The 13,075-nt window shown below is 41.7% G+C and overlaps 1 long non-coding RNA gene across 1 annotated transcript; it reads right to left on the reverse strand.

Moving 5' to 3' along the window:
- Positions 1-11,240: 11,240 nt before the first annotated feature.
- LOC310857040 lies at positions 11,241-12,676 on the reverse strand. The gene is made up of 2 exons (XR_014569121.1): positions 12,073-12,676; positions 11,241-11,498 (listed from the first exon to the last, which is right to left on the reverse strand). It is a non-coding gene; the product is annotated as an uncharacterized lncRNA (long non-coding RNA).
- Positions 12,677-13,075: the final 399 nt, after the last annotated feature.

Consider the following 13,075-nt stretch of genomic DNA (forward strand, 5'->3'; position numbering starts at 1 on the left):
GAGCTGGTGGAAGTGTTTTGTGTGTGTATAGCGCTGTCACGCCTGCTTGTGACTGAGCGTGTTTGTTCTGTCAGGCATGTCCCGACAAGTACTGCAAGAACCGGAGCAAACTCACCAGATATCATCCACTAACGTGATAATAAATCACTCTGATCTGACAGTCAAAATGACTAGTTATCTGTTTGAACTGCACTGATCAGCTGGGAGTCTTCAGTCACTCAAACCCTGTTCTTAGAGCTGACCGGATTCCTGAAAATATCTAAACGTCTTTATTCCAGGGGCCCATTTTATGGAAGGGGAGGTTTTTGGCACTATAAAAGCATAAAATACATGCAATGCTGTGATTCCTGCCGAAAAAGTGTTCTCCTGTTTTCACTATCTGCACTAAATCTCTTCACTGGAAAAATAATCTGGAAGGTCACGCAATCTTGTAGTTCGACCCCAGAATGGGGAGGCTATAGGGTTGAAGTGGTTCAGCTTTATTCAGACTGCAGGCCAGTCTGATACTGTATAGTATACTGTCTGTCTCTCTAATACCGTCTCTAGAACTGACTCTGTTATTTGGAAGTGATCTGATTAGACAACACTGTTGTATGACAACGTATAAATCACTACTTCTCTGTCCAGGTGTCCAGACTGAGACACATCTTTAGAAGTCATTGCTGTGTTTTTGTAAACGCCTTGTGTGATCATACTACAGCATCACACAAAAGTAGCAAAAAGTTTTGAGCTTGCAGATCTGCTACTTTTGCTACTTTTGAATTCACATCCTGAAAGGTAACAGTTTGGGACTTATGAGGTGAGATATGTCCACCTGACAGAGATCATATTTGAATTGCTATGCTAAAATATACTGCACATGTATGCTATTTTCAGCCGACTATTTAGTAGGCTATAGGGATTCACTTCGGACATACTAAAAAGTAATTTGGCATACTCGATAGTATGTTAGTATGTTATTTTGGACGGGCCGCATCCGTAATCACACACATAGGCCTATACTAACATACTATTTATAGTATGCCAAATTACTTTTGAATATGTCCGAAGTGAATCCCTACGCTTAGTAGATTACTAAATAGTAGGCTGAAAATAGCATACTATGTAGTAGGCCTATGTACTATGTAGTACTATGTGGTTTCAGACACAATCCGATTTTTACTGTTCACACTTGATGATAAACAATCTGATTCCAATTTTGATGGATGCCAGTCTGAACATAACATTCCACGAGAACAATGGTAATTTTGTGGGCCTTTTTGGAGAGGCGCTGTGAATGATCTGTTTCTGTGTATTTATCAGGTGCAATAATTTACCTGACTAGACAAAGGTGACCTCCCTTCCTTCATCCCCTCGATGACACAACATAAAGTAGGCGCTAGGCGGTCACTGCCGGAAGGAAATTAAGCTCAAACAAGACCGAACATCTTTTAGACCTAAATCTGTTTTCTTTTTATAGCAAGGTTTTGTGATTCATCAGGGATACAGCTCTATTTAATCAGCCACCACCACAACTACCTTCAGGGGTATTAGAGGCTCCGTGAGTCACCTTAAGGCAAACACCAAAGTGTTGCACATTGTCAAAGAATCATCTCACCATGCAATTTACCTGCAGGTATAATGCTCTCATTTTCAAACCAGGCCCATAATCATGAAGTGAAACACTACCATTTACTACTGTCATGTGGCAATGGTCCAAACAGGGCTTCTTCTTTCAACAATAGTACTTTTTGAGCGGTGCAGGGCACACTGTCTCCTATGCACAGCTATGTGTGTCTGTCTGTATGTATAGGCATGTCTGAGTACGGACAGTACGAGTTACTTAAAAGCTGCAGTCAAACAAGGGGTCCAGTGATTTCGGGGTAGTGTGATGATTCTGACTTGATCAAACATAGGTTTGATCTTGGGGAAACAAGATCTCAATTATTGGGGGGTGGGGAGGGGGTCATGAGGGGGTCACGAGACATGGCCAAAGCATTTCCGGGGGTCCCCAGCCAAAAACGTTGAGATCCCCTGGTGTAGAGGTTATAAAAAAGAGAGCACCAAGTACAGAGCAACCTAGGTCCGTTTTATGGACTCCCTTCATCTCTGGCTAGAGCAACACAGTCCAGAGGTGGTTAGAGGTGTTCCAGTGTGCAGTAAACATGAGATAAAGAGCCAGACATGACACATTCCCCCAGGCAGCCAGGGCGGATCAGACTGCCTCTGGGCAGAACTCTCTCTCTCTCTCTCTCTCTCTCTTATTCCTGCTGTTCTTTCCATCTAGTCTGGCAGGCTGGCAGCCGAGGTGGACGGGTTGGAAATTTGGTATATAGTCTTTTTTTATTGGCCAAATATATTGTCTATATACATTCATGAATTAATTTACTGACCAGCTGTCAGTATTGAGCAATTTTTTTCTTGTGACCCTACCATTAACATCCTATGGCAGGCAAAAATGTCAAAAATGTAAAACTTTCCTTTTGCTTTAAGTATAGTCTTTTTATGTCAAACTAGGGGGTTTTCATGTTTCCGACTCCATTCCAAACATAAGTTTTGCACAAAATACACTCCTTGGGCTAAAAACAGCCATAGTCACTTGGCCAAAATGTGATGACCTCATCACATTTGTCATGACGTCTATGGCCGTTTTTAGCCCAAGGAGTGTTTTTTGTGCAAAACTAAAGCTTGTAATGGATTCAGAATCATGAAACCCCCCTAGTTTGACATGCCACTTAAAGCAAAAGGAAAGTTTGACATTTTTGACAATTTTGCCTGCCATAGGATGTTAATGGTAGGGTCACAAGAAACAAGAAAAAAAAAGAAATTGCCCAATACTGACAGCCGGTCAGCAAGTGGATTCATGAATGTATGTAGGCCAATATACAAAGGAAGACTATATACCAAATTTCCCAAAAGAAGCCTGTCGGCTGCCGGACTAATCTTTCTAGACAAGCCCAGGCATGTTCCCCTGCGTCTCTCTCCTGCCCATGCAGAGTCCACGTTCAGCATGGCTCACATGATAGACACAGAGAGCTGTTAATCATAAAACACACTTCTGATTTGACTTGTAGCAGAACACGCCTCGGGAGCAGCTGGAGGCTCAATCACTAGACAGACAGACAGACAGACAGACAGACAGACAGACAGACAGACAGACAGACAGACAGACAGACAGACAGACAGACAGACAGACAGACAGACAGACAGACCCATGTCTTCTGTGGTACGCCTCCTATGGTGCTTCCTAGTCTTCTATGGATTATGGTGCAAGACCAATAGTATGCTTCTTATTTTTCCTCAAAACATTTAAAAGTAGAGCTTTCTCATATTATAGTCATTTTGACCGTATGACTCACTGAAGTGTTTTGGAAGTTGCATGAATGCAGTGGTTGTACAGTGAGCTGTGTGGGCTCTGCTTCTGGCTAGGGGACAATTCTCCTCCTCCGCATGTATGAGAATTAAACAAACACACGCGCGCGCGCGCACGCACGCACACACACACACACACACACACACACACACAAGGTTCAAGGTTATCTTTATTTGTCTCCCTTGGGAGAAATTTGTCTTGGAGACAGAGTCACAGCTGCATACAAATAACAGACATGTTCACATACGAAAAAGAAAAAACACCATAAAACACCCACATACACAAAACAGAGATATTGCACACATTCCCTTGATAAAGTGCAACTATAGTCATTAAAGTGCATTCGGCAATCCCTGATTGAGCATTTTAGTTGACAGGGGAACAAAAGAGTGTTTAAATCTATTATATACACATCGTGGAGTTCTATACCTCCTACCGGATGGCATCAGCTCGTACTCTCGGTACAGTACATGCAAGGGGTCAGATACAATATTCCGAGCCTGTCTCACCACTGCTTGTTCAAAGATGGCCTGGGGAGTGATGGGTGGGGTGGACATGCCCACACACACACACACACACACACACACACACACACACACACACACACACACACACACACACACACACACACACACACACACACACACCTTAATGCCTTACTTCATCATACTACAGTGAGTAGTACAAAAGCATCAAAAGTAGCAGATCACGTTCCGAGCTTGTCAATCTGCTTTTTGAGGCCTTTTAATTTGAATCCTGAAAAGTAACATTTTTGGAAATATGAAGTTTCCACCCGACAGAGACGATATGTAGAACTATCGTATATAGGGATGGGTATCGTTAGGATTTTTTCGAGTCCGGTACCGATTCCGGTTCTGCTTATCGATTCCGGATGTCAATTTGAGTATATATATAGGCCTAATGTACAATGAATAGTGTAACATCCTCTCCTTTATTGAGCCATTTGTGGATAATATAGTGATTATTTTAAATATAATATATCTATTCTGTATTTACCCAGGGCAATAGTGTTGTAGGCTACTTCTCTTAATTACTACTAACTACTGACAATGACAAATAAAAGCATGTCTGAGATCTGAGAGCAACACACACACACACACACACACACACACACACACACACACACACACACACACACACACACAAATTAGCATCGCTAATGGGGGGGGGGGGGGGGCATCTCCAGCCGATAGGTGAGAACGGCTTTGCCGACGTGCGAATGGTGGGATCATTGAAAACAAAGGCGGCTTGCAGAAATGTTAATGCTGCCAGAGTAGGCTATCATTTGTTGTTTTGTTTTTTCGCCACCTCTCTTCGACAGTTCGACTGCAAGCTCTAAAGTTAATTAGAGTTTAGTTTAATTAATTTAGAGTCTAAACTAATTGAGCCTCTGGAGTCTGGACCCTACGCCGTGATCACACACACAGACACACACACACACACACACACACACACACACACACACACACACACACACACACACACACACACACACACACACACACGCATGATCCGAGGTGGGTTGATGTTGATTCAATGCTGTGCAGCGCACATGCATGATCATGCAGTGAGGCAACTCAGGCAGCAGAGCACAAGACTCCTGTCCCCTCTCTTAAAAGTTGCCTCCCATAAACTTCACTTGAAAATTACGTTTAAGAAACTTTAATAATGATGTTGCTTCAATGCTTCTCTGCACCGCGCGTCTCTCTGTCTCTACACTCCTCGACAACTCCATGCAGAGAAATAGCCCCGCCTCTGCAAGCCACAAGCCCACAACGCGTCGCTGATGCAACGCGGTGTAGGCTTGTAGATCAGCTCTGTTCCCTGCGCTTCTATTAAAAGGGTAGAAAATAAATAAATAGCGTGTGACCGCGTGTCTGTGAGAACCGATAGAGAGAACCGAAATTGAATTATTGTAATGGATACCCGGTACCCAGGCACGTTCGGTTCGGTACATACTTGGTCCCAAGTTTCGGGACCCACCCCTAATCGTATATCAAAAAAATATGTGGCAAGAAGTGTCATAAGAAAATGAGATATCTTGAACACGACTACAGACAAACAAACAAACGTAGAACTACTCTCGTATGGCCTAATTTGGACTTGGGACCTTCCGTCCTGCCTACGTGAAACACACAACACAATGTCCCAGTGTGTGTGTGTGTGTGTGTGTGTGTGTGTCCACTCAGACTGTCTGTCTCTGAGATGTGGGGGCCAACTCCACACAACAGAGGCCGACCACAAGGGAGGGCAATGACCTTTGATCCCTGCCCCACTGCCTATGATCTGCCCACAGACAGCACACTGCTAACTAACAATAACATGCGTGTATTCTCTTGTCCCTTTCACCCCTATACAGTACCGCAGTACCGCTCCATACTTTAAATGGCTGCCACGGGAAGGCCCTGTGGAGGAATTACATGCCAACGGGAACAGAGGCTTTAGTGGGATCAGAGTCTGATGCTCTGATCTTATAGACCTGCTGCTGGGATGGTGCCACTGTTTGTTCAGTGCTGGCACGCGGGTAGATATCGTGCCGGGGTCAGTTGGCAGTGCACGCACATCCCCAAGGGCAGTGGTTCCCAAAGAGTGTACAAAATGAAGAGTGTACAAATTAACATTGATTTTAGTACTATTTAAATTGGAGTCCCTGAGATAGAAATGCTATTAAACAGGGGTCTGTAGAGTCTGCATGTGAAACTGGGGGGTGCTTCAAATTAAATGGGTTGAGAATCACTGCAGGAGCTGGCAAAATCTTCTCTCACAGGGGTCCCTGGCGTTATCTCCTCAAATGGGCAGTCCGCGGGCTAATTAGTGTCAATTTGGGGGTCCTTGACATGAAAACGTTTGAGAACCACTGCCCAAGGGTATTTGTATACTTGTACTTTACCTCTCATTGTATGGAGTTAGAAACAGAAGAAAGAAGCTCAGAGGATAACATTATTTTTGTCTCTGTCCGGTGGAAACCATTATGTCCAAAACTATTACTTTTCAGGATAAAAAAAACAACTACTTTTGATACTTTTGTGTGATGCTATACTATGACGAAGTAAGGTTTCCAAAAACCCCACAAAAAGTTTAAATATGGAGATAAGAGGCTTCTGCCGGATAGCAACGTTTAGCTTTAGAGCAATTGTTGAAGACCTAATTAAGGGAGATGCCAGCCACCCGTAGAAGAAAACTCATTTCGGCCATGACCCATACTTCATGACATAGGTGAAGAGTAGGAACTTATTGTGAACCTGTTAATAATAATAATGAAAAAAATGGTTTGAAAAACATTGATAATCTTTGCCTGACGTGCCCACAGAGGGCACAGTACATTCCACCTATTGCAACCCTGACAGTTAAGGTTCAGCCATTTCCAATAATGAAAGCGTATTTCCTTTGCACAAGTTGCCAGAGAATGAATTCCAATAGCTATGTTACGGTAAACCACAAACACATTCCTTATATGCCCTAGATTAGTCTGTGTTTTGTCAGACCTGTCACTTTGATAATATTGTGCCCATCATCACACAACAGAAAGAATAGCAGTGAGGCTGCCACTGATGGATGACACACATAACAGTAATGAAATATTGCTGGTATTTACTGTACATCTGGACTAAAATAATGGCTCTGGGATATTTGAGCATGTCCCCAAAACAAAACCGTACATTTAATAAAGATGGAAAGAATAAATGAAATCAGCACTTGTTCCCTTGATCAATGGGACCCATTGTATAGCACTTACCCTACCCCCTTAGATAGCATTTCTGTAGACTTAGATAGCATTTGATACAGACTTATAGCATGTTATGTAGACAGCACTATAATTGCATTGTATATAGTCATAGCACGCCATAGTACATTTGTATAGCATAGTAGTATATATGTATAGTTTATATACAGTTTCATTATATAGATATTCCACTGTTACTTTCTTAGCTTACGCATGTTTCATGATAAATGCTTTTATGTGATGTATTCCCATGCTTTTTGTTCTTGCTTATTGTAAATCGCTCTGGATTAAGAGCGTCTGCTAAATGCCTAAATTGTAAAGAATATTTGCATGAGGAAGAAGCATATAGTGATCCATCATCATCAGTCTTATGGGCCCAGCAAGCTTATTACGCTATGGTGTGTTACAGTGTTCGTGCCAGAGATGGCACTGGAGTTTATAATAACCAAACCACACCTAACCTTAATCTCAAAATCCTAAATTCCTAATAACAAACCCTAATCTTAACTCCTAAATGCATAATCGTTGCAATTACCTGAATATTTTCCTAATTCGTGATTTGTAGCCGAATGTGAACGAAAATAAAAGCCTGGGTATGTGATTTGTGACCCAAACGTCCCGGACCAGAAACATATAGTCAATTATGATGACTGGTATATCCAAGTAAAGCAACACATGCTACACATGCACGTATTGCACACACATGCACACTCACATGCCTCAGCTGTCTGAGCCGTGATCCGGGCTGCAGTCATGACTCATTCTGCATAGCGGTGGGACTCTGTCTGCTGTGACTTAGGTGTGCGTGCGTGCGTGTGCAGTTGTGCATACGCATGCATGCGTATCGTGCGTCTGTGCGCGTGATCAGTGTGGTGTCTACCGAGGGATTTTCACCTGCATGGGTCTTTTCATGCCTGCAGTGTGTGGGGGCTTTTAAATAGGGATGTGAGTGGGTGCGTGGGTGCGTGCATGCGTGTGTGTGTGTGTGTGTGTGTGTGTGTGTGTGTGTGTGTGTGTGTGTGTGTGTGTGTGTGTGTGTGTGTGTGTGTGTGTGTGTGTGTGTGTGTGTGTGTGTGTGTGTGTGTGTGTGTGTGTGTGTGTGTGGTCTGTCCTCCCCAGTATCAAAGCACCCCTGAAGGCTTTCCTGGTGTCTCTAGAGGGGAGGATTATAAAGTTGGTTCTGCTGCTTGTGTTGTGGTTCCAAGTTCAATGAATTCTTTCCCTTGTAAGCAATATGTCTTTAGCCCTCTAGACCTGACCGACTCCCTCAAGATATTACATCATGTACAAGTCAGACAGGTGGGTTAAGCAGTGGTTCCCAAAGTGGGTTCCGGGGACCCCCAGGGGTCCTTGAGGGAGTTCTATTAGGTCCGCAGTTAAATTATATATTTGGAACCAAATGGAACCTTATGGGTCTGTAACTCTGAGAGTGTACAAATAGACCCTAACGGGTCTGTTTGGTTCCATTTGTACACTCTCAGAGTTAAATTAACATGAATGAATGAATGAATGAGTTTATTTCGAACATTATTTGAAATAAAATACATTAAAACAAAACTGAAACAAAAAAGAAAACACTCCAACAATGTCCTAAAAGAAGTAGGGTGAAGTATAAAACTTATTAAACCCCTACACCCATTTTGCTTTTACCCATATAACTTAAAAATATATATATTTACAATAACCCAATTTATCGTTACTTAAAGGAAGACATGAAAATAGAGCAAATAAAAACAATCTCTGCAATAACAGAAATAAAATCAATACAACTGGTAAAACCGGTAGGCCTACTTTAACAAAAAAAAACATCCAAAGGCCCACAACGGGCTGGATTGCCACAAAGGTGCTAGGACAGACAGCCAGAGTTATGTTGACTCAATGCGTCAACACCGCCCCTCCTCGTCTAAGTACCTCCTAAATATAATCATTTTATATGACTTCCTAAAGTGGTTAATGTTTGGACTGAGTTGCACCTCCTTACTCAGTCCGTTCCACAGTTGAACTCCACAAACTGAGATGCACATACTCTTCGATTTTAACTTAACACAGTGTACTTCGAAATTAAGTTCTCGTCTTAAATTATAACCCCCCTCTCTATCACTGAACATTTTTTGTACATTACCTGGTCAAAGATTTTTCCTTGCTCTAAACATAATTAGTGCAGTCTTAGTGTGATCCAGATATCCTGCCTTGTTAAACTATTCTTTATAGGTGTTTCCCCAAATTTCTACACAGTAATTGAGATATATAGGACAAGCGAGCAATATAATATATGTAGTGATTTATGATCCAAAATGTGTTTGGTTTTCCCTAGAACTGCAACATTGATTTTACAATATGAATTGGGGGGTCCCAGGGATAGAAATGAAATTAAATGGGGGGTCCGTAGACTAATGCATGTCAAGCTGGGGGTCCTTGAAATTAAACGGGTTGAGAATCTCGGCTAGAGCCGTTAAAATCTTCTCTTATGGGGGTCCCTGCAGGCATTTACTTTTTAATGGGGGTCCGCGGGCTAATTAGTGTCAATTTGGGGGTCCTTGACGTGAAAAAAGTTTGGGAACCACTGGATTAAGCAGTGATGTAAAAGTAACCAAGTCAAATTACTCCAAGTCAGTGGTTCTCAAACATTTTTGTCTTGTAAATACCGTTTTCATCCAACATTGTGAGCTTGTAGACCGGCATATTTTTGGCGAGTGAAGTATGTGCAGGGTTTAAGACAAGTGGTTCAACTGAAGTGTAATTGATGATTTCCAAATACTAGCCTACTCTATCCTACTACAGCCTCACACAAAAGTATCAAATACTAGCCTACTCTATCCTACTACAGCCTCACACAAAAGTATCAAATACTAGCCTACTCTATCCTACTACAGCCTCACACAAAAGTATCGGCGGCTCACCCATTTCCGGCTCACCCATGTTGAACATTATGAGGTTTCCAAATTCCACCCGACAGAAACTATTTATTTAGGCCCCATTTAAACTTCATTTTAAAAAGTTTGACTAATATTTAAAAATATGTGAGTACTTTTACTTTAGTAAGAATATTTCAATGCCAATACCTTTGTACTTTTACTCAAGTCAGATTTTTAATACAGTAATTTTGAGTAGCCTAAACGGCAATGAAGACTCTAATACAACACCTCCCTCTAGTGGCGGTGATGGTGATCATCCAATCAGAAAATGTGCCCATTCCATTTTGTCACATGATTCAGAAGTGCAGAAGTAATTTTACAGTTCAAGTTTTGTTTTTGTCTCTGAAGTGTGAAGTCTTGTGTTATGAAAATGGTTTATTTAACCTACTTAGTTATAGGCCTATTTGTCATGTTTTTGTGAGGACCACGATGGAAATAATTTACAATTTAGGCAGTTAGCAGACACTCTAAATCCAGAGCGACTTACAGTAAGCAAGAAGTAAGAACAACACATGGTAATACTCCAAAGCGAGCTGCGGCATTCTGGATCAATTGGAGAGGCTTAAGGGCACATGCCGGAAGGCCAGTAAGGAGAGAGTTACAATAGTCAAGTTTTGATATGACTGATGTCTGGATAAGGAGCTGGGCTGACTTGAATGAGAGCGGACTGTCCAGGACAACATCAAGTTTCTTGGCTGTTAATTGAAACCGAAGTCACCAGGGCGTTGTCTATGGAAATAGTTAGCTCTTGCGTGGGGCAGGACTTAGCTGGGAACAAGAGCAGCTCAGTCTTGTCTGGATTCAGCTTGAGGTGGTGAGAAGACATCCACTGTGAGATGTCAGCCAGGCATACAGTGATGGGCTCTTCCACCTGAGTAGCAGAGGGGGGGGGGGTTGAGTGTCATCAGCATAGCAGTGATAAGATAGATTGTGAGCAGATATAGCAGTGCCAAAAGATTTTAGTGTACAGTCAGGAAGAAAAGGAGAGGGCCACACAAAGTAGAGATCGCTGGTGGACCCCAGTTACAGTAGGATGAATGAAAGCAAACCTTTCCAAGAAACCTGGCAGGTCTGGTCAGCTAGGTAGGAGGAGAACCACTTTAGTGCCGTCCCTGCAATGCCCATAATAAGTCCTGGATGTTATTGTGTTGTATCCTCGCTTGTTTTCACCTGTTCAATTGTCCATTTGCATGGTTAATATTTTCTAATGAATCAATCAACACAAAAGTCAAGGTTGAGTTCAAATGTAACCTTTCTTTGTTTTTACTGTAGTGCTACAGCATACAAGTTATTAACAAAAACATTAGGCATACTCATGTTCTGTGTCGTATCATTCCATATGACAAAAATGACCCTGGTATCTAGAATACCCACAACATGGCAGTAGATAGAGTAGAAAACAGGGAAGGAAAGAAACATTGAAACAAAAGAATAAAGAAGAGTGAATAAAAAGCATTCAATGAGTCGCTGTGTGCTCTTCTGTTCTCTGCCATTCCGTTAGTTGGCACGGCCGACCGATCGCAACGTTGACTCCCTAGTTACAGTAATTCCAAGTTCATGGTCCGCCTTATGACGAAGCATTAATTAGCCTTCAGACCAGTACACGTTCCTTCTGACGTCCAAACTGTTGTTCGGAAAGGGAGGTTGATAATATGACTCTCGCCTGTACGAACCGGAAGCTTTTCTGTTGTTCGGAAAGGGAGGTTGATAATATGACTCTCGCCTATAGGAACCGGAAGCTTTTCCGACACCGGAAGGAGCATGTATTGGCCTTTTTAATCACTTAAAACCTGAGTAACCGACTGTACCGCCTTTAGACCAAAAAAACTGCCGAAAAACAGCAGATTTTTGGCGAATGCCCCAGAATAGGGATGCTGGGGTTCAAGTTAACCACTTAAAAACCCTATATGGTTGACCGGAGTCCCTCAGGGCTCTACACTGGTGTACCTTTTGTTTTGTGATTATTGTGAGGAAAGCCTTTACTGAAAACAGCAGCCATGTGCGCCAATACGCACAATACGGAATTACGGATGCTGGGTTTAAGTGATTAAATACAAAACAAAGATGGCGGCTCTCAGGAGTGATGGTTCAAGCCGTGTCCTTATCCCTTCTCCAAGCTTGCAGATTTATAGATCAGAAAATCAAGGTTAATAATCAACCCAATAATAAATACATTCTGAAATCTCTTTGTGGAAAACACAGACTGTGAATGTGCTCCAGTCCAGATATATATATACATATATTTGATACACGGATACAAAAAACAAAAAAACAACCAATTTACTAAAAACATTTCCTGTGAAACAGCGTGAACCTAGATGTAGCAGCACACCCCTTCAACTGGTTCCAGCTGCAACAGTCCTCTCAGCCTGTGCTTTCTAGAAACTGCACTTTAAACAAAACATTTTTTCATATTGTCACTGTTGGACAGAAACATCTCCATATTCTAACTTCTTTATTAGAGCCCTATGCCATACTACAGTGTCAAACAAAAGCAGCTAGCAAGCTAGAAACGTAGTGCGAAGCGACTCGTTTTGAGCTATATCAACCTGCTGCTTTTGCTGTTTTTGAATTTGAATCCTGAAAAGTAATAGTTTTGGACAGACTTCCACCCGACAGAGACAATATTATTTTCCCTCCCGCCATTTCCTTCCTTCTTGCTATACATATCACTCATTCTTGAGATGAGGGACAAAAGTGGAAAAAACATGTCCCACACATAAGAGCCTTATTATTGTTAAAAATAAATTAATTTAATAAAAATAAAAGCACTTGCAAAGTTAAATGTAATACAGTTGTGCATTATTATGCAATTAATTTCATTATAATTGTTTTCATATGCCATCTGAATTAGTTAAAAGCAGGCACTGTACCCAAAAACGCCTGTATTTAGCCTGTCCCCAGCAAGTGGTCATAATTTCAAACTGCTAAAAAAGTGTCTAATACTGTCACAATCACATAAATATACATACTAAATTAAAGTAGATTGTCAACAACATAGCAAACAATATACACAATAATTTTAATTTATATTTTCCATTAGATATCTCATATCAAATGTGT

This window comes from Protomyctophum parallelum, assembly GCF_964188405.1.
Source record: "Protomyctophum parallelum genome assembly, chromosome: 4".
In the NCBI taxonomy this organism is placed as follows: Eukaryota; Metazoa; Chordata; class Actinopteri; order Myctophiformes; family Myctophidae; genus Protomyctophum; species Protomyctophum parallelum.